We start from the raw sequence: 23,287 nt of genomic DNA on the forward strand, positions 1-23,287 counted from the left end.
TTAAGTAGGAAGGATTAATCATGCTACCTACCTGCCTAGCAGTGGATGAGAACTAAATCCACGGATGACATGTTTGGGAAAGGGGGAGGTACAAGGACTAGTTCTGTTCTCAGTCCAGACAGGAAGGGTTCTGTGAATCATTTGTGAGGATTTCAGCTAAACACTGAGTTGCTGACTCAGTTCTTCTTGTCAGTGTTGAGAAACCCCTTTGAAACCTCAGAAGGATTTTGACTAATTCACCTAGTCTACCCAGCTATGACCATTATACCATCATTCTCACACCAAACCTAACCATGACAGGCTGGGGTTGTCCTGATCTGTCTGTTCCATTATCTGTGGATTACCAGTTGGCAACTGATAGAATCTGCAGTCTAGAGGAGTTGTAAAGTTTCTTATAGTATTGAAGATAAAAGTTGCCTGAAAGGGAAGCCATTAAACAACAAGCCTTTTAATTCATTGTCTGGGATACAGTGTACTGATTCCAAGTTAGTTGTATAGACCATGGTAGCTATGAGCTATGCTTGGGCTCCAGCTCACTCTCCATGATAAACAAATGTTACAATAATGGCTTAATACTTTATTGGATTTCCGAGGAGCTAAAAACAGACCATAAAATTAGTGGCAAAAATATTACTCTGAGAGATGTTGAAATGTAAGCACATTGACCCAAGTGTTGGAACACAGTCCACGAAAGGAGTAACGCAAGGGGAATTCTGAGTGCTTGTGAGAAAACTCCAAGAAAACAAGACATGAGGGTTTTGATCGCAGGTCCTCCATAACACAGAATTGTTTGGGGAATGTGTTTTCATGCTCCTCCAAGGTGTAGCAGGTAGGAATCAGCTCACTTCACCTGCTGTTGTTCATATGCCTCTTTGGATAAACATGTTTTTGTCACATGTGACTGTTTTCTTGGGGTTACTCTTTTTAGTCCTCAGGGTATAAAATGTCTGATGCTTTGAATAAAGTTGGTTGCATGGGGCTTTAGTCTGCCTCATTTTCAGGCCCTGCTTTCCCTGTTTGATACCACCAACCAAAATGGTAAATGCCCAAGTAAGATTAAATAAATCAGTATTAAGTCTACTGGGTTACTATCTGGAGTAGGGAGCTAGCCACTTGCTAACACCGCACATACATGCTGTAATTGTTAAGATAAAGTTTTTAAATTATTTATGAAGAAATGCTATCCCTCAATTACGTTTTCTGAACTGGGTCATGGAAAATTCTCCTCTGTACCTGTATGCCTTGAAGGATTTCTTATTCTTTCCTTTGGCTGATTCAATCTTTCTGTTTGCTTACTTTACCATTTTACCTCATTCTCTCTAGGTATTATCTCTGTGTTTATAGCCATCACCTGTTCTGTAATGCAGCTGTTTCCTCAAGGCTGAAGATCAATATAAGTATCTTAAAGCAAAGTTGGCGTGATGATATCCAGGAGGCGCTTGTGGGACTCTCCTTCATTGATGGAAGGGGGAAGCTCATGTCTAAGGTCCATGAAGCTCATGAGACATTCATGAGGCCCCTCCCCACCAAGTGTCAAGCACTACTCAGTAAGAGATTAAACAATTTGGGCCAGGAATTCTGAGTTGTGACTTGTAAGGTACTTGCCAGTTGTGTAGGTTCAAGTGAATCACCCATTGCTGTATAGAACCTCCATGAACTAATTGAGTCATGAAGCTAGACCTGGATAGAATCATTTTATTGATATGCTGGTACTCTCTCTATCTGGGGAAAATAGATGATTCTTGACATCTATGCAGAAAAAGCCATGCAATAATATAATTATAGTTTCTACAAAATAGACCCTGCTCACTAAAGGGACAAGGAAAAGAATGTGGGCATTGTCTTATACATTCCATAGCTTAGACACATTCTATAGCTTAGACAGCAGCTTAGACACATGAAAGGCAATCTGAGCTGATAAATTAACATCAGGTTCAGGGGTGGGTGGAGGCACATGTAGGCACTGGGTTAGAGGGTGCTGGAAAGCAGACTGCTTCGTTTTTAGGAGATATTGATGTATAACTTGAGGGGTCAATGAATGAAAGTTTGGCAAGCCTTTAGCTTGATGTGAGTCACAGCCTGGCCTGGCAGTGGGCTGCACTCTGAAGTGTCTCACTTTTAATCTAATGTTTCAAAGGAAACATTTACTTACAGCAGGCTTTACAGGAGGCACAGAGAGCCATCATCACACTCATCATACCGACTCTTTTCATATCTTAGATAACCACTGATTTAATGAAAGGAATTAGGAAGAATTTTCAAAGTAAGATTTTGAATTTATAAAATTCTATGAGCAGACTGTCAAGACACTCATCTAGAGAAGTAAGCATCTTATTGTTTCACTAGTCTTACATGGCATCTTCTAAGGAGAGTTTCCTCTAAACATAGTCAGTCTAGGATTTGTTCATTTCTCTCTGGACAATCAACCTTAGTTCCTAACAGAACCCTATGCTTGTAAAAATTGGCCTAAAAATAGTTACATACCAGAGAAAACTTGCATCTGTGGAATCCATTACATCATCCCGATGACAATTGGGTAGAGACAGAAGAATATTGACAAAATTGTTATAACCCATCACTCCAATCCTTCAACTTTGCTGTTTATTGAACACTTTACCCTTTTCTTTAAGTGATTCTAGTGTTCTCTAAAACTAATTTATATAAAATTCAAAATTTTGTGGTTACTGAAAACCTTAAAGTATTTTTCACTTACTTTTATTTTCTAAGATCATTTCAAACTTATATTTTATTTCTTTGCAGTTATTTTATTTTCTACACCTTTACTAGAAAATTTTAGTTTTAACATTGAAATAGTTGTGGCTCCTTTCAACCTCTGCCCTTCTATAGGTACACAAAGCAATGATTTAGTGAATACTCAAAGGTCATTGACTTTAGGAAAGTATAGCATTTCTCTCATTAACTGGTGAATATTAGTTCAACATGATTTCTTATTTTTCTAGAAATAAAAGTAGGCACATGATACAATTCTAGCTAGTAAGATACAAAAGTTTGTTTGAAGGAACCTGGGAAGTAATTACACAATCTAAACATACAACCTAAGGGAGTCTTTGGAGACTGGGGGCTATTAAGAATGAATACTCATTGTATACTTTTAGCTCCTTTATCAAAAATGAGGTGTTCATAGGTTTGTGGGTTAAAATCTGGGTCTTCTATACGATTCCATTGGTCGACTTCTCTGTTTTTATGCCAGTACCACACTGTTTTCATTACTGTAGCTCTGTAATAGAGTTTGAAGTCAGGGATGGTAATGCCTCCAGAAGATCCTTTATTGTATAGGATTGTTTAAAACATCTTCAACAAATGGTGCTGGCACAACTGGATGTTAACCTGTAGAAGAATGAAAATAGACCCACATCTTTCACCGTGCACAAAACTCAAGTCCAAATGGATTAAAGACCTCAATATCAGCCCGAACACACTGAAAAGGATAGAAGAGAAAGTGGGAAATACCCTACAACAGATGGGCACAGGAGATCGCTTCCTATGTATAACCCCAGAAGCACAGACATTAAGAGCAACATTGAATAAATGGGACCTACTAAAACTGAGAAGCTTCTGTAAAGCAAAGGACACTGTCACTAAGACACAAAGGCAACCTACTGACTGGGAGAAGATCTTCACCAACCCCGCAACAGACAAAGGTCTGATCTCCAAAATATAGAGAGAACTCAAGAAACTAGACTTTAAAATGCTAATTAACCCAATTAAAAAATGGGGCACTGATCTGAACAGAGAATTCTCAACAGAAGAAGTTCAAATGGCCAAAAGACACTTAAGGTCATGCTCAACTTCCTTAGCAATCAGGGAAATGCAAATCAAAACAACTTTGAGATATCATCTTACACCTGTGAGAATGGCTAAAGTCAAAAACTCCAACGATAACCTTTGCTGGAGAGGTTGTGGAGGAAGGGGTACCCTCATCCATTGCTGGTGGGAATGCAATCTTGTGCAACCACTATGGAAGTCAGTGTTTCGGTTTCTTAGGAAATTCAGGATCAACCTACCCCTGGACCCAGCAATACCACTCTTGGGAATATACCCAAGAAATGCCCTATCATATGACAAAAGCATTTGTTCAACTATGTTCATAGCAGTATTATTTGTAATAGCCAGAATCTGGAAACAACCTAGATGCCCTTCAATGGAAGAATGGATGAAGAAAGTATGGAATATCTACACATTAGAGTACTACTCAGCGGTAAAAAACAATGACTTCTCGAATTTTGCATGCAACTGGATGGAAATAGAAAACACTATCCTGAGTGAGGTATCCCAGACCCAAAAAGATGAACATGGGTTGTACTGACTCATAATTGGTTTCTAGCCATAAATAAGGGTCACGGAGTCTACAATAGGTGAATCTAAAGAAGCTAAGTAAGAAGGGGAACCCAAGGAAAAACATATAGTTATCCTCTTGGCTAAGGGAAGTAGACAAAATTGCCGGGGAGAAAATTGGGATCTTGGGGTGGGGTGGGTTGGGGGTAAGGGGAGATGGGGAGAGAAAAGTTAGAAGGGAAGGAGGTCAGGCCTTGGGAAAGCAGGAGGATTGGGATAAAGGAAGGTTGGACAGGGGAGCACGGAACCACAATTCTTAGTTAAGGGAACCACTTTAGGGTTGGCAAGAGACCTGACCCTAGAGGGGCTCCCAGGTGCCCAAGCTGAGGTCCCCAGTTAGTTCCTTGGGCAGTTGAGAATAGGGAACCTGAAATGACCCTATCCTTGAGCAATACTGACGAATATCTTGCATATCATCATAGAACCTTCATCTGGTGATGGATGGAGATAGAGACAGAGACCCACACTGGAGCACTGGACTGAGCTCCCAAAGTCCCAATGAGGAGCAGAAGGAGGGAGAACATGAGCAAAGAAGTCCGGACCACGAGGGATGCACCCACCCACTGAGACAGTGGAGCTGATCTATTGAGAGCTCACCAAGACCAGCTGGACTGTGACTGAAAAAGCATGGGATAAAACTGGACTCTCTGAACATGGTGAACTATGAGGGCTGATGAGACGCAAAGGACAATGGCACGGGGGTTTGATCCTACGTAATGTGATGGCTTTGTGGGAGCCCAGCCAGTTTGGATGTTCACCTTCCTAGATATGGACGGAGGTGGGAGGTCCTAGGTCTTACCACAGGGCAGAAAACCCTGACTGCTCTTTGGACTGGAGAGGGAAGGGGAAAGGAGTGGGGGGAGGGGGAGAAGGGTGGGAGGAGGGGGGGTGAGGGGGGGAGGAGGGGGAGGGAAATGGGAGGCTGGGAGGAGGTGGAAACTTGTTTTTTTTTTTTCTCCTTTTCTCAATAAAAAAAAAAAAATGAATACTCAGAGAAGCTGTGGGCAATTTACTAGGCGGATTGGAAGAGACAAGTCAGAGGACAAACTCAAAGGATAAAAGGGCCACTAGCTCCTGGGTTGATGGTAAAACATCTCTTTCAGTGTGTGAGTAATCAGTTGTCTTCTGTTTAAAATGATTTTGAAGAGCAGAATCATGGTCCGCTCCAGTGGACAGTGTCCTAATGGCTGGACTACCGGTTCTGAGAACTGTTGGCTTCATAGGGAGAAGAGTGGTATCAAAAGATCTTCTTTCTTCACTATTCCTTACTCAATGCACAGGTTCCTAATTTAGTTTATTGTTTAGAAGAAGACATATTAGACTAAAAGAACTATAATATCAAGTATCTGTTGCTATATTATTTTTGGAATTGTTTTAAGACTTATGAGTCTATAGTCATAAACTTAACCTACAAGGAGTTTATATTATCATCTGTCATTTGTCCACTTTATACAACCTTCAGCCTCTAATTGGGTTTGTGTGTTCAGAAAATGCACTCTATAGCCCCACGTCATTGGCCGTTGGGGGACACCCATTGTATTTTAAAAATTCAAGGTATGTAGAATTCTTTGTCGCTTTTCTGGTTCGTGCTTTATTTCTCTTCCTAACACCCTAACAAGCAGCTCTCACCCGGCATCTTTCCACTTTAGCATCACAATGCTTGCGACGTGCTATCTTGGGGGCTCTTTAATAACTATGAGTTTAAATAATAAAAGAAGACAAATCTACTCTGTAACCTGACTTAACGTCATTGCATTGAAATACTCTAATATCTTCTAGTATTTCTCATAGTGAATTTCTATAAAGTCTCAATTAATCAGACCACCAAGTCAAAGCAACCTCAACTAAAATACGCCTCAGCTGGTGCCAACTCCATTGCAGTCACCTGGTAACACCATTCCTGGCATGAGTTGCTCTAAGCTGAAACTACAGAGCCTGCTTTCCAGCAGTTCCTTGTGGTCATCTCAATTGTTCCAGGTAACCCGGTGTGGTCCTGAGATGAAGAGCAGCTTTCCAGGCAGCATTTGGTGTGAGGGGAGGAGCCACCCTTCAACAACAAGGAAAGGCCTGCCTCCATGACAGGATGACAAGTGGTATATCTACTGACCTCTTAGTGTTTGCCGTAGCACTCACATTTTCCCAAATGACGGACTGTAGGCTCCTCATTACTAGAACATTCGTTTCCATTTCTCGGGAAATTTTTGACTCAACACATCAGGAAATCATTTTTCGCTGTACTTGCAGCATAGTTTTGTTCCCGGAATCCCCATAGCAATTTCACTAGAAACATCAGACAGAGAGAAGCAACTTTGCGATCTCAACGGTATAAAGGCTTAGCGATTCCACAGCCCCTGATGCTACTGCACAAAACTCAGCCACACTGCCCTGTTAAGTATTGACATGCACTGCACAGTAGCAATAGAGTAGCATTTTTCAGTAACGAAAATACTCCCTGTGGGGCTCTGCCCATGACACTCTCAACTGCCACATGATAGCGTGGTCACTATAGCATTATAAAATCCACCGTACCTCTGTACAATGTGGACTTTGGCGTCGTGCTACATAGGCAAGTCTGAGCAGTTCCTTTCTCATGTCTCACTTCTTAATGGCCCTTTATTCATATATTCATATAATAAATATTAATATTTAAAGCATATAAATGACAGAGCTGACACCGTACCATTACTATTGTACTTAATAAAGACTAATGACTAGAAATCTCTACACACAGAGCTTTGGTAGTGCTAACTGCTCATCGTCTTAGTAGTGCTTCCAGGGATAGTTGTGAAGACCGCATCATAAGATAATGAAATATTTTTATAAAGGTTCTTGTTGGTTGAAGGTGTCTCTCATAAAGCATTTGCAACAGGTGATTTTTACCTTCTGATCTTCTAATAGATGTTTATTGCCATGAGGTCGAAGTGGGAGACATAAACGGAATTCAATTAATCCTAACTTGAAACAGATGTCGCTAAAATGTACTATGTATTCTTTTCTCCATGAGCAGCTAACAGATCACTATGGACCAGGAGGAACACCCAAAACCAGATGTCTTGAATGTCTGTGGAAATGATTCCCATCCTTAACGATGGCCAACTGGATTACTGTATGCCGATAACTGAGCTAGATCCTCCTTAATTGCCAATTACTATACTTTCAAAGGCATCTCTTGGGCTTGTAACAATCACTAGGTGAGTCTACTAAATGAGAAACAAGTGCCCGTGCCAAGCTCAGTCATATGCAGCATATAGAGATAGAATTGTTAGGAATTACCCGACTGCAGCAGCAGCTACAAACACCCTTTCTCTGCCAGCCTCATTTCATATGTGAGTGCAGTCAGCAAGCCTTAACGGAGCCCACGGCAGTTCTGCAAATTCCAAGCCAGAGACCAGCAGGTACAGTGATGTATGATTTAGAGTCTGTTGCTAAAAATAGGGCATTGTGGCTTCGAGAAATATTTGGACATTCCTTAAGCTAACCATTATGGGATTGAAATGAAGGTCTAAATGTTATGACTGGAACCCATTTCCAGGTTTCCAATTTTTTTAAAACAGTCCAGCAGTGGACCACACGCATGCACGTGCACACACACACACACACACACACACATGAACACACACACTCACACGCGTGCACATACACACATATGGATGCACACTGTATATAGTATGCCCCAAACAACAGCATCATTCATGTTTTATGTGACTACAATTTCCCGATCTCACTTATTTCTGAATTTAATTGATCCATCCCCGCTTATTTAGAAGTGACAATTCATATCTGAGCATTCAAGAACTCTGCTTGCCTCCAAACATTCCTGCCAAAGTCTTCATGTCACAGTATCTTAAACACTTTCTGAAATCCCTCTTTGGAAGCTGTAACTACTACCCTCGATCAACTGCCCCTTCATATATGGTCCCTCTTCTGATTCAAAGGTGCTTATGACCATCTAACCCTTAGCATCTCTATAACCATGAGGAAGTTTGCTCTTACATATAGGCAGCATGTGTGGCTGAAGAAGCTTTGGGATGACTCAAGACTATAATCTGCAGTTCCCTGCTTCTAGTATGAACTTTCTTTGGAGTCCTTTTGAAGCGTTAATCCATGGGAATGTATTGTCTTCCTGTCATGTTAACCTTGACGTCTGTATATTTGGATGGGAGAGCACATATTCTGACTTTTCTGACAACGTGAGAAGATACTTGTGGTGAGATCAACCAATGAATGACGATCTCAGCTTAGTTTCCAATGACTCTGTGCACCTTGTACCAGGATCACTAGCATTCATCTGGGCTCCTCCTGTGATGTATCCTGTAGCTCTTTCTCAGAAGCAACCTTGTCCCTGCCCAAACTAGTCCACATTCCAAACTTCATACCAGGTGCTCAATTGGTTCAATGATTTTTCCCCATGTTATATAGCAACCAAAGATAAGTAGGAAAATTACATCTGAGAATTTCATATGAACTGACATGATCACACCTTGGCCCCAAAAGATTGGGGATCAAGATCAGGAAACATTTGATGTTTAGCTCTGTTGTTTACTGTCCTCTCTCCTTTCTCATTTTCTTTATATCTTTCTACTTGGTTTACTTTGTCTTTTTTTTTTTTTTTTTTTTTTTTTTTATTTTAATTTATTTATTTATTAAGAATTTCTGCCTCGTCCCCACAACCGCTTCCCGTTTCCCTCCCCCTCCCCCGATCAAGTCCCCCCCCCCTCATCTGCTCGAAGAGCAATCAGGGTTCCCTGACCTGTGGGAAGCCCAAGGACTGCCCACCTCTATCCAGGTCTCCTAAGGTGAGCATTCAAACTGCCTAGGCTCCCACAAAGCCAGTACGTGCAGTAGGATCAAAAACCCACTGCAATTGTTCTTGAGTTCTCAGTATTCCTCATTGTCCGCTATGTTCAGCTAGTCTGGATTTATCCCATGCTTTTTCAGACCTAGGCCAGCTGGCCTTGGTGAGATCCCAATAGAACATCCCCATTGTCTTAGTGTGTGGGTGCACCCCTCGTGGTCCTGAGTTCCTTGCTCGTGCTCCGTCTCCTTCTGCTCCTGATTTGGACCTTGAGGTTTCTGTCCGGTGCTCCCGTGTGGGTCTCTGTCTCTGTCTCCTTTCATCGCCTGATGAAGGTTAATATTCCTGAGGATGCCTATGTGTTTGTCTTTGTCTTTTTATTGTTGTGATAAAATGCAAAGACCCAAAGCACTTGGGGTAGGAGGTGTTCTTCAATCTTATAATACTCAGGCCAGAGACCATTATTAAGGGAAACTAAGGAACTCAGGCAGGAAACCAGAGTAAAGACTATAGAGGAATATCTACCCACAGTGGGCTAGGACTGCCCACATTAACCATTACCTAAGAAAATGCCTCCCCTAAAGATGAGCCTCTTACTGGTTATCTAAGACAAAATGGGCAGCCCTGAAATCATATACACAGAAACCCACAAAACGGAGTCAGTAAGGTGTACTTATATATGTGTTTACATACACATTTATGCTTCTAAATACAATAAAGAAATAGAGGCTATGAGTTTGAGAGGGAAAGAACACATGAGGCTTGGTGGGACAAGGTCTGGGAGGGGCTAGAGGGAGGAAGGTGAAAGGGAAAGCAGTATAATTCTGTTTTAGTTAAAAACATAAAAAATTTGAAAAATAAAAAGATAATTTTTAAAAATATAAAAATATGTAAAAATTACACATTTATATTGCATAGTTAAAAATAAACTAAAGGAAAGGGGAAAAAAAAGAAAAGTTCTGTTTTCTTTCCTGTAGGCAATCTGATGGAGGTATATGCTTTCTCAAGGTTTCTTTTCCCAGTTCACAGTAGCTTTTGTTAAGGTGACAGAAACTGATCAGGAGACTCCTTTCTTTCCACTGTCTCCTTTGTCCCACCTTCATTTATGATTCTGACCTCTTGGCAAACCTTAATGGGCTTAGGACATCTTCTCTCCACTGGAAGAAAATGTCGGTACTAATCCTCTAGGCTTCCTTATTAAGATACAGGAGGCTGAGGGAGACAGATGAGGACAGTTTTCGCAGGCCGTTTTTCAAGACCATATCCTGGTTTATAAGGCAGTTTCCTTGCTGGGGGATCCTATTTTCATATCACAAATGGAAGATCTCCTTCCTTTTCACATTCCAACTGTAATAAATGGTTTCCTTTTGTCATCCATCCCAATCTTCCTTCTGCAGATGGTTACTTTAGGTCTATTAGAGCCAAGCTTATGAGTTCATGGATTTAGAAAGGCAAAAAAGGAAAACACGTTAATGATCCCAAGGACGCCAGGTGCTCTTTTTCTGCATTCCCTTCCTCGGGCCTTGATGCTGAGGCGGTAGCGCGTGTGATAAATGATGGCGCCTCGAGGACACTGGGTTATTGTCTGGCTTCCCTTCTTGTACCTAAGGATTAATCTAATGTATAGATTATTATTACACAACCATGCATACATCCAGCCAAGGCATTGGTGGACAGTGCTGCCGTGTTCAGACCCAGAGACTTTCTGTACTCACTCCTTAGTCTTTCGTTTTCCGCCCTGAATAGAAACTGGGTAGAAAGCGCAGGTGACAGGTTTGTTCCAGGACAGGCAACGTTCAGGAGGTTATTATTAGTATGTGGAACTCAGAGAACGGGTCTCTATTCAGTCAGAGGTCAGAAGAAACGGAATTAGGATGCAAATACAGCATGTTTCATTGTAGCCAAAGAAAAGGAACTGAAGAACGATAAACTGTTTCCCTAGGACCCTGAGGGACATCCAGTCAGTAGGAAGCAAGACTCCAGTAGCCACATACAACGAATCCAGGTAATTACTGAAGGAGGAATTCAAGACAGGAACATGGAAACAAAGACGGAAGCAGAGACCATGGAAGAACGCTGCTTAGTGCCTTGTTCTCTGTTGCTTGCCCTGCCTGCTTTCTTATTCCCCCATTGATCACCATCCAAAGAGTGAGCTGGGTTCTTTCACATCAATCATCAATCAAGAACATGTCAAGGAGGCTTTCTTACAGGCAGGTTTGATAGGAGTGCTTTCTCAGTTGAGGTTCACTCTTCTCAGAGGACCCCAGTTTGTGCCAAATTGGCCAATAAGTAAATAAATAAATAAATATAAAAAAATAAAAAAAACCAGATAAATAAATAAACAAAATAATAAAAGTCAAATCAAAGTGAAAACCATCCAACACAATATAAGGAAATAACAGCATTAGGAGAAATGAAAGCAATATGATGCGGGTAGAGACGGAGCAGATGCACATGGTATGTGGTAAAAGCTTGGAGTGGTACCCTGAACTAGAAGAAGAAAGGAACTCAATGACTCTTGTGCCGAGCACATTAGAATAGATATTCACTGATGTTTGGGAGCCATAGAAACTCAATGCTAATGTAGAAAATGCCCTTGTAGATAGGTTCCACTTATCTATCCCTGTTCTGAGACCTTCAGAGGAAAAACCAACCTTTTCTTTTTAATGTTGGGGAAGGGCTGCCTTTTATAGAGCTACCTACAGAATCTGCGGGCTACAATAGACAGACACTGCTGAGACAATCCATCAAAAAAAAGAGCCAATAAATAATAAATATTCAATATTCTGAAAATCAAAAGCTAATCCAACAAAAACCTATACTAGAGGTGTGTATCTATAAGTTCACTTTCCCTTTTAACAGAGTTGAACTCACCCATGCTCCTAAATATATTTTTCATATTTAAAAGCTAAAAAATATTTCTTAAATTAACCAATGTATTGTGCATGGAAAGATCCAAGATTTAATGGTTGATCTTTTATAAAAATGCAAATATTCCTGGAGGGCACTCTGAGAATCTCTCCATGGGTCATAAAAATGCGGTTGAGAAAAGTGAATTACTAACACACTGGCAAACGTGAAGGCGATGCTAGATTGTGAGGAAGGCACAGGAGGACAGGGCACTTGACAACACTGAGGTCCTGCTTAACAGATGTAATTTTAAAACTGTTCATAGGTGGTGTTTCTTTGGTCTTACAAGGAGAAGTGTGAAGTCCAGTGTGACTGTGACAGTCTGGATAATACTAGCTCTTTAGGGTTCAAATTACCACAAAATACTTTATTAATTTCATAGAAAATATATTCTTGCTTCTTTTCACTTCCTAAGACAGAAGAAGGAACAAAGGTTCGGAAATGAGCCTTTTCAGAGAGTTGCTGCTTCTCTGCCTTGCTGGCTCAGAAGAACTAATGTAATTAATAGTGGGGGATAAACAAGGTGTTGTCTTGCATCTAAGTCCTCCCATGGGTTGAGTAGTAACTTAACACCAGAAAGAGACACAACTAAAGTAGTCTTCTCTGTCATCTGAAGATGGCTTCTGGATTCAGAGAGATCTGATGAATATCTGAAAGCTTGGGAGATACTTACATCATCGCAAGAAAGACTATGTATTGTTATAGCATAATAATATATACCACTATGCCAATATTGAAGAAGAATCATCCTCTGACCCCCTCCCCCAAAATTTGGCTACCAATTAGATTTAACCAATTTAGTAGCCCAGGAAAAACTCCATCTATTTTCTAAAAGTTCCATAATAAGTCTAAGGAAACTGGCTAATAAATTAATCATTCTAATTAATATATTTTTTCAGCCATCTCTTGTGGTGAGAGTTCCACTTTCATTTGGTAACGAGAGATCTGAACCCAGATCCTCCTGCTTGCCTGACAAGCACTTCACACAGGACCTTCCTGCAACCCTCAAGGCCCCCAGAACCTAGCCCTTCCCAGCTGCCTGCCCCACCTTCACCCCTACCCTCTAGCCATTTCTTCCATAAGAACATTACTTTTTGATATGACAAAGAGACACTGATGTTTCAAAAAATGTCTTAGCAGAGTAAGCCGATTTTAAGGACTGAAGATGAACTCATGAAAGATCACACACACAAAAGGATATGCATATACTGACTTAATTCATTACAAACTTGAAATTTCAGGTCTTCTTAATGATAGCACACATGATTTCAAGTAGCATGCAGCTACTGACCAGGTTTGAACATTTCCATCTGTTATTCTGAAAAATGTGCAGAGGTTTTCACGTTCAGGGTCAAGATAAGTCCTTTTAGGAGATTTTTCTCCCAAAAGATGCATACCTACCATAAACCACATGTGTTCCTATGATTGAGATAGTTAAAATTCAATATTAAAGAAGGGACATGTGCTGATCTGAGATTTAAAGACTTTCCCTTCTAATGTGTCTGGGTCTTAGGTTTCTCAGAAGAAGTCAATGAAAATGTATGCTGAATTCCCAGTTCAAAATTCCTTCTCTCATGAAGGCATGTTTATCTAAATGTTGCCCACGGTATGTATCTGCAGCCTATTTTGTATAGAATTTGATAAGCCTTCTTGAACCTAGAACCAGGGTTGTTAAAAATTCTTTGTACTCTTTTTATACAAGCATACAGCTTCTTACATAAACATCGCTTTCTCATCTTGGAATGATTCACAAAGCCTCTAATCCCATGGTATGATAGGACACTGATCACGCACACAGCCAAGGCATGAGTAATTTCACAAGCCAGGGAAAGAGATAAGTGTATTAAAATGATTCTGCCAAACAAATTTCAAGGAGAGAAAGGATAAAAATGGAAGTGAACGCAGCTATTGAAGATTTCCTCATTGTGAAGAAAGGTGTATTCGATCTGCCTGTCAGAGCCCTTAATACATAAGCCTGCACAAGTCGTTCTGGCAGTCACCCTGCCCAAATCCTTCTTCATGTGCACGTACCTATAAATATGCAATTGTATTTCTGTTAACTATGGAGTGAGAATTGCATAAGAATCAGTTTGCAGTGAACGAGAAGTCGGAGAATCTGTAAGGAATCTCATTTATCCTTTCATTCAGGGGTGACTTTTCAGAGGCAGAGTGGCTGGTGGCTCCTAGGATTTGAAGTTTGTCATTAGTAGCTGTATGTTGGACCCCTGATGTTTTGGAGGCAGGCTGTAGCCAGGTGAATGTTGGGCTGTGATGTCACATGAGACAGATCTTTTTTTAGAAACAAGACTACATAGCTAAATAATGTCCTTTGTCCTGGATGAGAAAAGCTAAAGATAGAAAGAGGTTGGCACAAGCAGATTGTTTGAATAATTACATAAGGCTTCCTGGATGAACAGACAAATTGAACCTAAAAGGTAGTCTAGATAAACAGAGATGGAGAAAGATAATGAGATATAGACATGATCTCATAAGGAGAAATAATATCACAGATGGCTGGGGACTGGCATACTTAAGACCAGTTTGCAGAAATCTTAGGTGCTAGCTTTAATGATATGAAGCTGTCAAATTTGTAGGGCAGAGTCAAGGATCACCAATTTAATAAAGCTCAAAACGTGCATGGTGGAAGACAAGAATGGATGGGTCTAGTTAATAAAAACACTGTGTATGTGTTATAATAATAAGTGGAAAGTAGGGTATGAATTCGAGAAAGAGCAAAAGTGGTACAGAGAGGGGTTGAAGAAGCAACCTAAAAGTATTATGAATTTTAGACTTTTCTAAGACTCCAGGAAGAATAAATGTTTAAATTTTGACCAGCAAATGAACCTTTATCACTTGATTTTATGAGTTTGATGATAATGAATATATACCTAACTAAATGTTGTTCCTTCTTTTAATACATTTAAATAAAAATATTAGTACTTAATTAAATTAAATTAAAAATTAACTAGTTCTAAAAAGGCAAGAAATTGCAACTATTTATCTGGTACCCTGTGATGCTTTCATTAACCTTTTCTTTAGCACTTACCAAGTCTTGGCTGAAACACTTAAGATCTTTTTTGTTACTATTACTGGTTACATGAATGATGATTAATTAAAACTCAGAGAGAGAAATTGGGGTTCAACCTGAAGATCCAAAAAGCAAAACAGCCAGCCATTGGCTCTTACTTCTACTTCAGTCCAAAATGACAATCCTGCATGCAGGAATCTCAGAATAAGACTGTGTCTGTGAGATGCTTCCTTCTGTTTTATAATTGTCTGTAGGGCTGAGATTAAAGGCATGCACTGCCTCGTTTCTATGACAAAGTAGTGTGGCTACTGGGATTAAAGGTGTGTGTTACCACTGCCTGGTCCATAAGGCTGACTGGTGGGGCTCTTTTACTCTCAGATCTTCAGGCAAGCTTTATTTATTAAAATGCAATCAAATGCCACCACAGTTACACTATGATGTGGGCACACAATGGACTCGCTGCACGTGACTTAGGGGAAAGAGGTATTTGAATTAGTAAACTCATCTCCATTCTTCAACCTCTCCTCAACTCTCTTGCCCACTGACACTTCCTGCCTCTGAACTAACACTCTCAAGTCCTATTAAAACACGTTTTATATTTCAAGCATAAGTGAGATTATGTAGTACTTTTCTTCATGCTAATTCTCTTTTGATCAATTCTAATTTTTTATTTAACATTAATCCAAAGATTACTGCTATAAGCGAGATAGCATAAAAATAGCATAATTCTTGCACCTCCCTTTTAAATCTTTTTTCCAATACTTTTTCCTTTTAATGAAAATAGATTCTTTTGTCTTAAAGTATATCCTAATGATGATTTCCACTCCCCCCATTCCTCCCTGGTTCGTACCACCTCTCCTCCCCTCTGGGTCCACTCCCTTTCTGTTTCTTATTTGAAATATCGGTCTCCTAAAAGTCAACAAACATGACAAAGTACAACATAATAAGATGACTTAAAAACTGTAACATCACAGTTTGACATGGCAACCCAACGGAGAAAAAAGAGTCCCAAGAGCAGGCACAAGAGGCATTCTCACAGTCAGGAGTCTCTTAAAAATACTAAACCAAGAGCTATAATATATACACAGAGAACCTGGTGCAGACATTGTGCTTGTTTCTTCAGTCTCTGGGCGCTCATAAAGTGCCTTGCTCAGTCGATTCAGATTACAAGAACAACTGTAACCCTGGCCTTCTCCATCCCCTCTGGCTCTCACAATCTTTTTCCTCCTCTTCCTCCTCATTCCCTGAGCTCTGAGGGGAGGGATTTTATGGAGACCTCTCATTTAGACTCTCTCCCAGAATAATGTCTGGCTGTAAGTCTCTGCATTTGTTCCCATATGCTGCCAAGGAAACCTCTCTGATGATGACTGAATAAGGCACTGATCTCTGCATATAGCAGAATATCATTAGGAGTCATTTTATTAATGATTTTTTCTTTCTGTAGACCAGTAGTGTTTGGTTTCTACTCTCAGTCTCTGGGCTACCTATTCTCTGGCTCTTGGTTATCCAAACAGTATTGGGCATGGGCTTCTTTAAATGGAATGGGTCTCAAATCAAATAAGACATTAGTTGACTACGCCCACAAGTTCTATGCCCCCATTGCCCTACCATATTTTTCAGGCAGGACAGACTGTAGGTTAGAGTTTTTGTGGCTGAGTTGGTGTCATGTTTTTCTTTCAGTAAACTTCGGAGTACCATCCTGCATCAAAAATACTAGAACACAGGGGTGAAGACTCCACATAGGCATCAGCTTGACTTCCCTGAATTGTTTGGGGTGGTAATGGGGTCTCTTTGTCAGTTTGCAGAAGGCAATCTTTTGACTTTTTTATTTTAAATTTTAATTCATTTTACATACCAACCACAGTTCCCCATCCCTACCCTCCTTCAACTCCCCCCCCCCCCACAAACTCTCCCCTACCCCCATCCACTCCTTAGAAAGGGTAAGGCCACCCATGTGAAGTCAACAAAGTATGACATATCAAGTTGAGGCAGGACCAAGTCCCTTCGCCTGCATCAAAGCTGAGCAAGTCAACTCACCATAAGGAATGGGCTCCAAAAACCCAGCACATGTAACAGGGATAGATTATTGCTTGGGAATTTTCATGTAGCCTCCTTGGCCAACAACTCAATTAAATACAAGTCAGCCCCTCCTCTGGAAGTCTTGCCTAGTGACAAGAGATGACCAGATATTCAAAGAAGAATTAATGCCAACATTCCTCAAATTTTTCCACAAAATAGAAACAGAGGGAACACTGCCCAGTTCGGTTTATGAGGCCACAGTTACCCTGACACCCAAAGCACATAAAGACTCAACAAAGAAAAAGAATTACAAACCAATTTCCCTTATGAACCCAGATGTAAAAATAACTCAATAAAATACTTGTAAACTGAATTGAAGAACACATCAGAAAGATCATCCACCACAATTACATAGGCTTCATCCCAGAGATGCAGAAATAGTAAAAATGTATATTTATATTGAATTTATAATAAAGTTATACCCTCCTCCTGTTATCATTTGCTCCCTTCCTCATTTACTTCCATGCATTTACCTTGCTCTCTCCCAAATTGTGGCTTATTTTTCTCTAATTGTTGTTACACACACACACACGCGCACACACACACACACACACACCACATTGTAAGTCCAATCTCAAGCTTTTCTTTTGCACATTTTATTGGTGTATAGCAATACATAGTCCTTAATACACCTGTTGAATGAGGTAAGACTCAGATATAAACTCCATCATAACTGTTTGAGTTTCAACAAACCGTTTTATGAAATACCAGTTGCTAAATTCATTTAATTGTGCTGTAATTTGATCAATAATTATTAATCTCAATTAAATGATGTCAGATACCATGATAGTTATATTGATGTTTTGAGCATTCACTATTTTAGAACCTCATTATTATCATAACATTCACTCTGTAGTCTTATCCACAATTTTCATGTTAAGTGAAGCCTTTATAGGTTTCCTACAATGTATACACTAAGCAAAATCAATGTAGTCAGAGGTGCCATCTCCTATTCTGCAGCACAACTTTTTGAAATAAATAATTAATTGAATTATTTTTATAGTCTAATACAAATGATATTATAAAATGTAGATCAGCAAATTTTTATACAAAGGGTGAAATATCAAACATTTTCTAAGAGATTGGAGCTATATGTGCCAGTGTCCCTTCTACTCCATTCTACCACTATAGAGCAAAGCTGTTATGATCAATAGTTTAAAAAATAGTTTATTGTGCCTATATTTCATGAACACGTTGTTTAGAAAATCTAGTAACAAGGTAGGCAAGCCTGGTTATTAGTTTGATAGCCCATTTTAATATGTCAATGTGTTAGCAGTAACTCATTGTCTTCTTCATGACACTTGAATGTGTAGAGATATTGTTAAAACTGAGAACTATGCACAGAAAAACCCACGGAGGAAATTTGAACAGGAGAATTTTCTGAAGAAAAGTGGATTAAGTCATTTTGTATAGCCGACGACTTTTAAGAAGACAGTGCTTAATTGGCTGTTAGAGACCGCTGTGGACTGAGTGTCTTCTGTGCCTCCCAATCCATTTGTTGAACTTCTCATTTAGAAATGTGATAGTATTTGAAGATGGAACCACTGAGAAATGAGTACCTCATGGAATGTAGCCATCATGAGTGAGACTGGTGCATGCTCCAACTATCAAGGCAGTTTTATCCTCTTGGCTCTCCAGAACGTGGGAAGATGGCCATGTCTATGAATATAGTTGTCTTCCCAGACACTTGATCTACCGCACCTTAACACTGGCTTTCCTAGACTGCAAAACAGAGTTAGCATCCATTATCCACTACAAACTTCACATTCTTTATACTATTGCTGAGGTCCCTAACACGTTTCAGGACTGATATTATCCCAATATGCTTCTCAATTGTCTTCAGGCTTGGAACAAACAAACAAAAAACAAATGTTGCACATCATCCAGACTCCATGACTCTTGAATTTTTCTTAATTTGGTGCATAAATATTTACCAGAAAAAGTATATAAACACAATGTCCAAAACTGTCCTTAATATATAATATATTAAACACTTATATAATATAATTATGAATGTAAAAATAAACATGGGAAACTTCATTCTTGGAAGAGAATTAGTCTGAAATTCTATGGAGTTCATATGCTATCTCTCTTCAAGTATAAAGCAGTAGTAACTTCTCACAGAAGGAAGCAAAGTAGAACAAGCAAAAAACTACCATATTAAATACATACATGTATTACATATATGCATGCAGGTAAAAAAAACCTCAAACATAAAAAATAAAAATTAATTTTGAGAGTGAGCTCCCTCTTCTTTTGGCTCTTACAATCTTTTCAGCACTCTTTCAGAGTGATCTCTAGACTTAGTCGTTGCGGTTGTATTGTACGTATATCTTCTGGGACTGGGTCCCATAATTCTGAATTTTGATTCATCGCGGTCTTCTGTACTTGTCTCCTCCTGTTGCAAAGTTTTCTTGATGAAGGCTGTTTAGAATGAAGTTAGGTATTGTGCTGGTTTAGCAAAGTTGGATTTGGAGGTTCTCCCCTAAGATCCATGATTTCACTAGTCCTTGGTAGTTGGCTAGGCTTCCAGCACCAAACATGATTTACCCTCTTGTTGGTTGGGCAATAAGAGCAATTAGAGGATTACTGGCTGCTGCCAGATCACGCCACTACTGCACCCTTAGGGTTATTCTTCCTGAGAAGTTAGAAGTTATAATAAAGTCTCACCAGTGTGACTGTCTGAACATGAGCTGAACAAAGATAATAATATTCTTGCGAATGTTGACACGGGAAAGCTGAGGAGGCCTCAGACCTACACCGAGAACTACAGGAACATTGACAGTCAGAGAAAATCTTCCTTACGGAAGATTACACCAACTGGTTACCCAATACTAAACATTCAGCTCTGAAAACACATAAAAAATAGTTAATGAAAAAAGAAAGAAGCCATGAATTTGAAATAGAGCAAGGAATGGGTGTATGGGAAGTTTTGGAGAAAGGAAAAGAAAGTTGGAAATGATGTAATATTATAAACTCTAAAAATAAAAGAAAGAATTAAAATAAATTTCTAAACAAACTTAAAACTATATAATCAAAAAACATCTATTTTAGAAGAATTTTATACTCAGAACTATTGCCAAAATGATAGAGCTTCAGTTCTCTGCACTCAGTTTCAAATTTTAGCCATCCTTTCAGCTGAGCTGCTCTTGAGTTCAGGAATTATTTGTGTATTTTAGGTACAGATATTTTATCAGATATGGGCTTTGTCAACAATTTTGTCAGGTTCATAACTTATCTCTATTTTTTGAAGCTGTGTTCTTATAATCTTTCCTCGGATCCAGGATGCATTCAGAATACAAATTGCACATAAAAGTCGTGATTCCTCAGACGCCTCTGATTTTAAATTTCTCAGCCCTTTTGTATCCTTAGAAAACTACACACTGCTGGCCGTAATAAATGTGGCGGTGATTTTTAGGAGTAACCTCACTCAGTAAAATGCTATTCTCATATGCATTTTAAAGAATACATGCTATTAATATCAATATGACTTATTCCTGATGTTAGGCTTTATCAACGAGCTTGAGGTCTGCGATGATTGCCTACTTTGAAATCACTTCTTTCTTCCTTTATAACATTCATTGGCACAGAGTCACAGGGTACAATTTACAGTAAAGCAGAGAGAATAATGTTCTACGTCTTTAATGATCTTTGTAGCTCATTCAGCATAAAATTCTTCCCCATTATAATGTATAAGTCCTTTCCCACTTATTTACACAACTATTTGTTTATATTAGTGCAGTATTATATATATATAATATATAACATATATATAACATATATAATATATATAACATATATATATATGTTTCATTTCTTGACTCAGCCAATTCTCCAAGGAAACATGACCAACTTTTATACCATTTTAAAAGTATTAAATGCCAACATGTAAGCACCAAGTCTTCTCTGACTGCCTTTTCTACTTGGATCTCTTATCTGGCAAAATAATTAAATACACATGCATATACTGATACACACACAAATATGCATACATTTAGCCTGTAATAGATACTAACATATATTATGTGCACTGTAAATATATGTATATACATATGCATGTTGGCATACATATACGCATGTACACACATGCACACACATATATATCAAAATATATAACAAACTGAATATGAATTTTGTTTGACAACTCCAATCAAACCCACTACTATGTGAATTCTTCCAGGCTCCTCCCTTGTTTATTGAAATATTTCACCTCTTAGAAGGATGCCTGATTCCAGTTGTCATAAGTGTGTCTCCAGTAATTAGACTTCAGGGTGTGTACCTGCCTGTCAAGGTGAATCATGTGTAAATGACCTCAATTTCTATAGCACAATGATTAAACACAATCTATTTCTCTGTTAATCTTAGAGATTTTACTCACTTTCAAAATTATGTAGGTTAGTAGATTTTCCTTTATTAGCTTCAGTGGGGGTTGTTTCACACTTGAATGACGAATTATGCTATTTTACACTTTATATTGGAACCCTGCAAACTATGTTTTTGAAATTTGGATATAGTCCAGCTTATTCCTTTTGCTATGAATTCATATGAACTTTAACAAATGATTATATCTTGTATATACCACTACTGAATAATTCACAATAGTTTCAACAACCCCAGCACCCCCCATATGTTACCTAATTCCACCCTTCTTCCCCTAATACCAACGGAAATCCTAGTAAGTGCTAATCTGCTTTTCTTACAGTTTTTCCTATTTTCACACTTTTCTGTGATTGGAATAATAATATGTAGCCTCTTTAGATTTCCTTATGAGTAATACATACTTGTATTTCCCATATGTCTTTTCTTGGGCTCATAGTTCATTTTCTGTCACAGTTGAATATTCTTCCATTGTATGATATGCCCGGCTTGTTTACCCATTCACCAATTGAAGGAAATCCTGTCTGTGCTATGTTTTTGATGACTGAAGTCCAGGCTAAACATTTATGTGCAGGTTTATAGAGGTTATGGGTTACGATTTGAATGAGAAATGTGCACAACCGGTTATGTATATGGATACGTGCATATCATATCTGGCACTATTTTGGTAGGCTATAGAACTATTAAAAAATAAGGCTTGAATGAGAGGTAGGACTCTCAGCTGTGGTCTTGGGATGCTATTGCCTTGCTTGATTCTGATCTACCTTGCTGTTTGTCTAACAGTGATGGGAGAAGCAGTTGATGTGTGCTTTGCCACAATTCCTTATTCTGTAGGACAGACTGAAATCCCTCTGAAACCACGAGCTAAAATAAAGATTCCACCAATTAAGTTGTTTCTTTCAGGATTTTTTTTTCAAATGTAACACATCTTTTTATCATTAATAAAGGCAGCAGAAACAAATGTAACAACACACCTTCACATAGTTAAAGTGATAGTCCGCAGAATAAGCAAGTGTAACACATCTTTGCATAATTAAAGTGATATTCTACCACAGTTGTGTTTAGCAGGTTAAGTAGATAGTTGTATTTTTTATCTAGGAGAAGGTCTTGGTCAATTTGCAGTTTAGAAACAATACCTTTGTTTACAAGACAGAGGACAGGCTGATGGGAGTGGGACTAAAGCTGTGAGCACAGATGGGCAGGAGAGTGGCTGAGGTATGCAGGGGGATGAAAGCATAGACAGGAAGGATTCAGACTCTGTTACAGAGTCCAGGGACAAGTACAGGGGCTGAAGAGGGTTTGTAGAAAGGCCAAAGCAGAGGTGAAATCCCAAAGTAAGGATTGGCTGCAGTGTAAGAATGAGCATGATTGAATCACTGTGTGTGCACGAGCGCGTGTATGTGTGTACGTGTGTGCAGTTGGAGTAAATCTGTACAAAAAACGTGTGTGTCTCACAGGTAAGTAAGCTGAACATGTTCCCCAACCTTTCTGTGTGTGTGGTGTATGTTTGTGCATGTGGGTGTTTGTGTTTGCGGGGTGTGTGTGTGTGTGTGTGTGTGGGTGTGCCTGAATGAGTCATAAATGAGCATTCAGGAATTATCTAACACTTATCAGTTCCACCTAACATCTCATAAAATACTATTTCGGCTTAACTCTTTTTTTTTCACTACTGTGATAAAAATAATTAATATGGAACATGGTGCCAGCAAGTGGGGCCATTCCTGCAATACATCTGGCCATGT

The sequence above is a fragment of the Microtus oregoni genome, unplaced genomic scaffold (genome assembly GCF_018167655.1).
Source record: "Microtus oregoni isolate MIOR12 unplaced genomic scaffold, Mior012 000010F_ref0000083, whole genome shotgun sequence".
In the NCBI taxonomy this organism is placed as follows: domain Eukaryota; kingdom Metazoa; phylum Chordata; class Mammalia; order Rodentia; family Cricetidae; genus Microtus; species Microtus oregoni.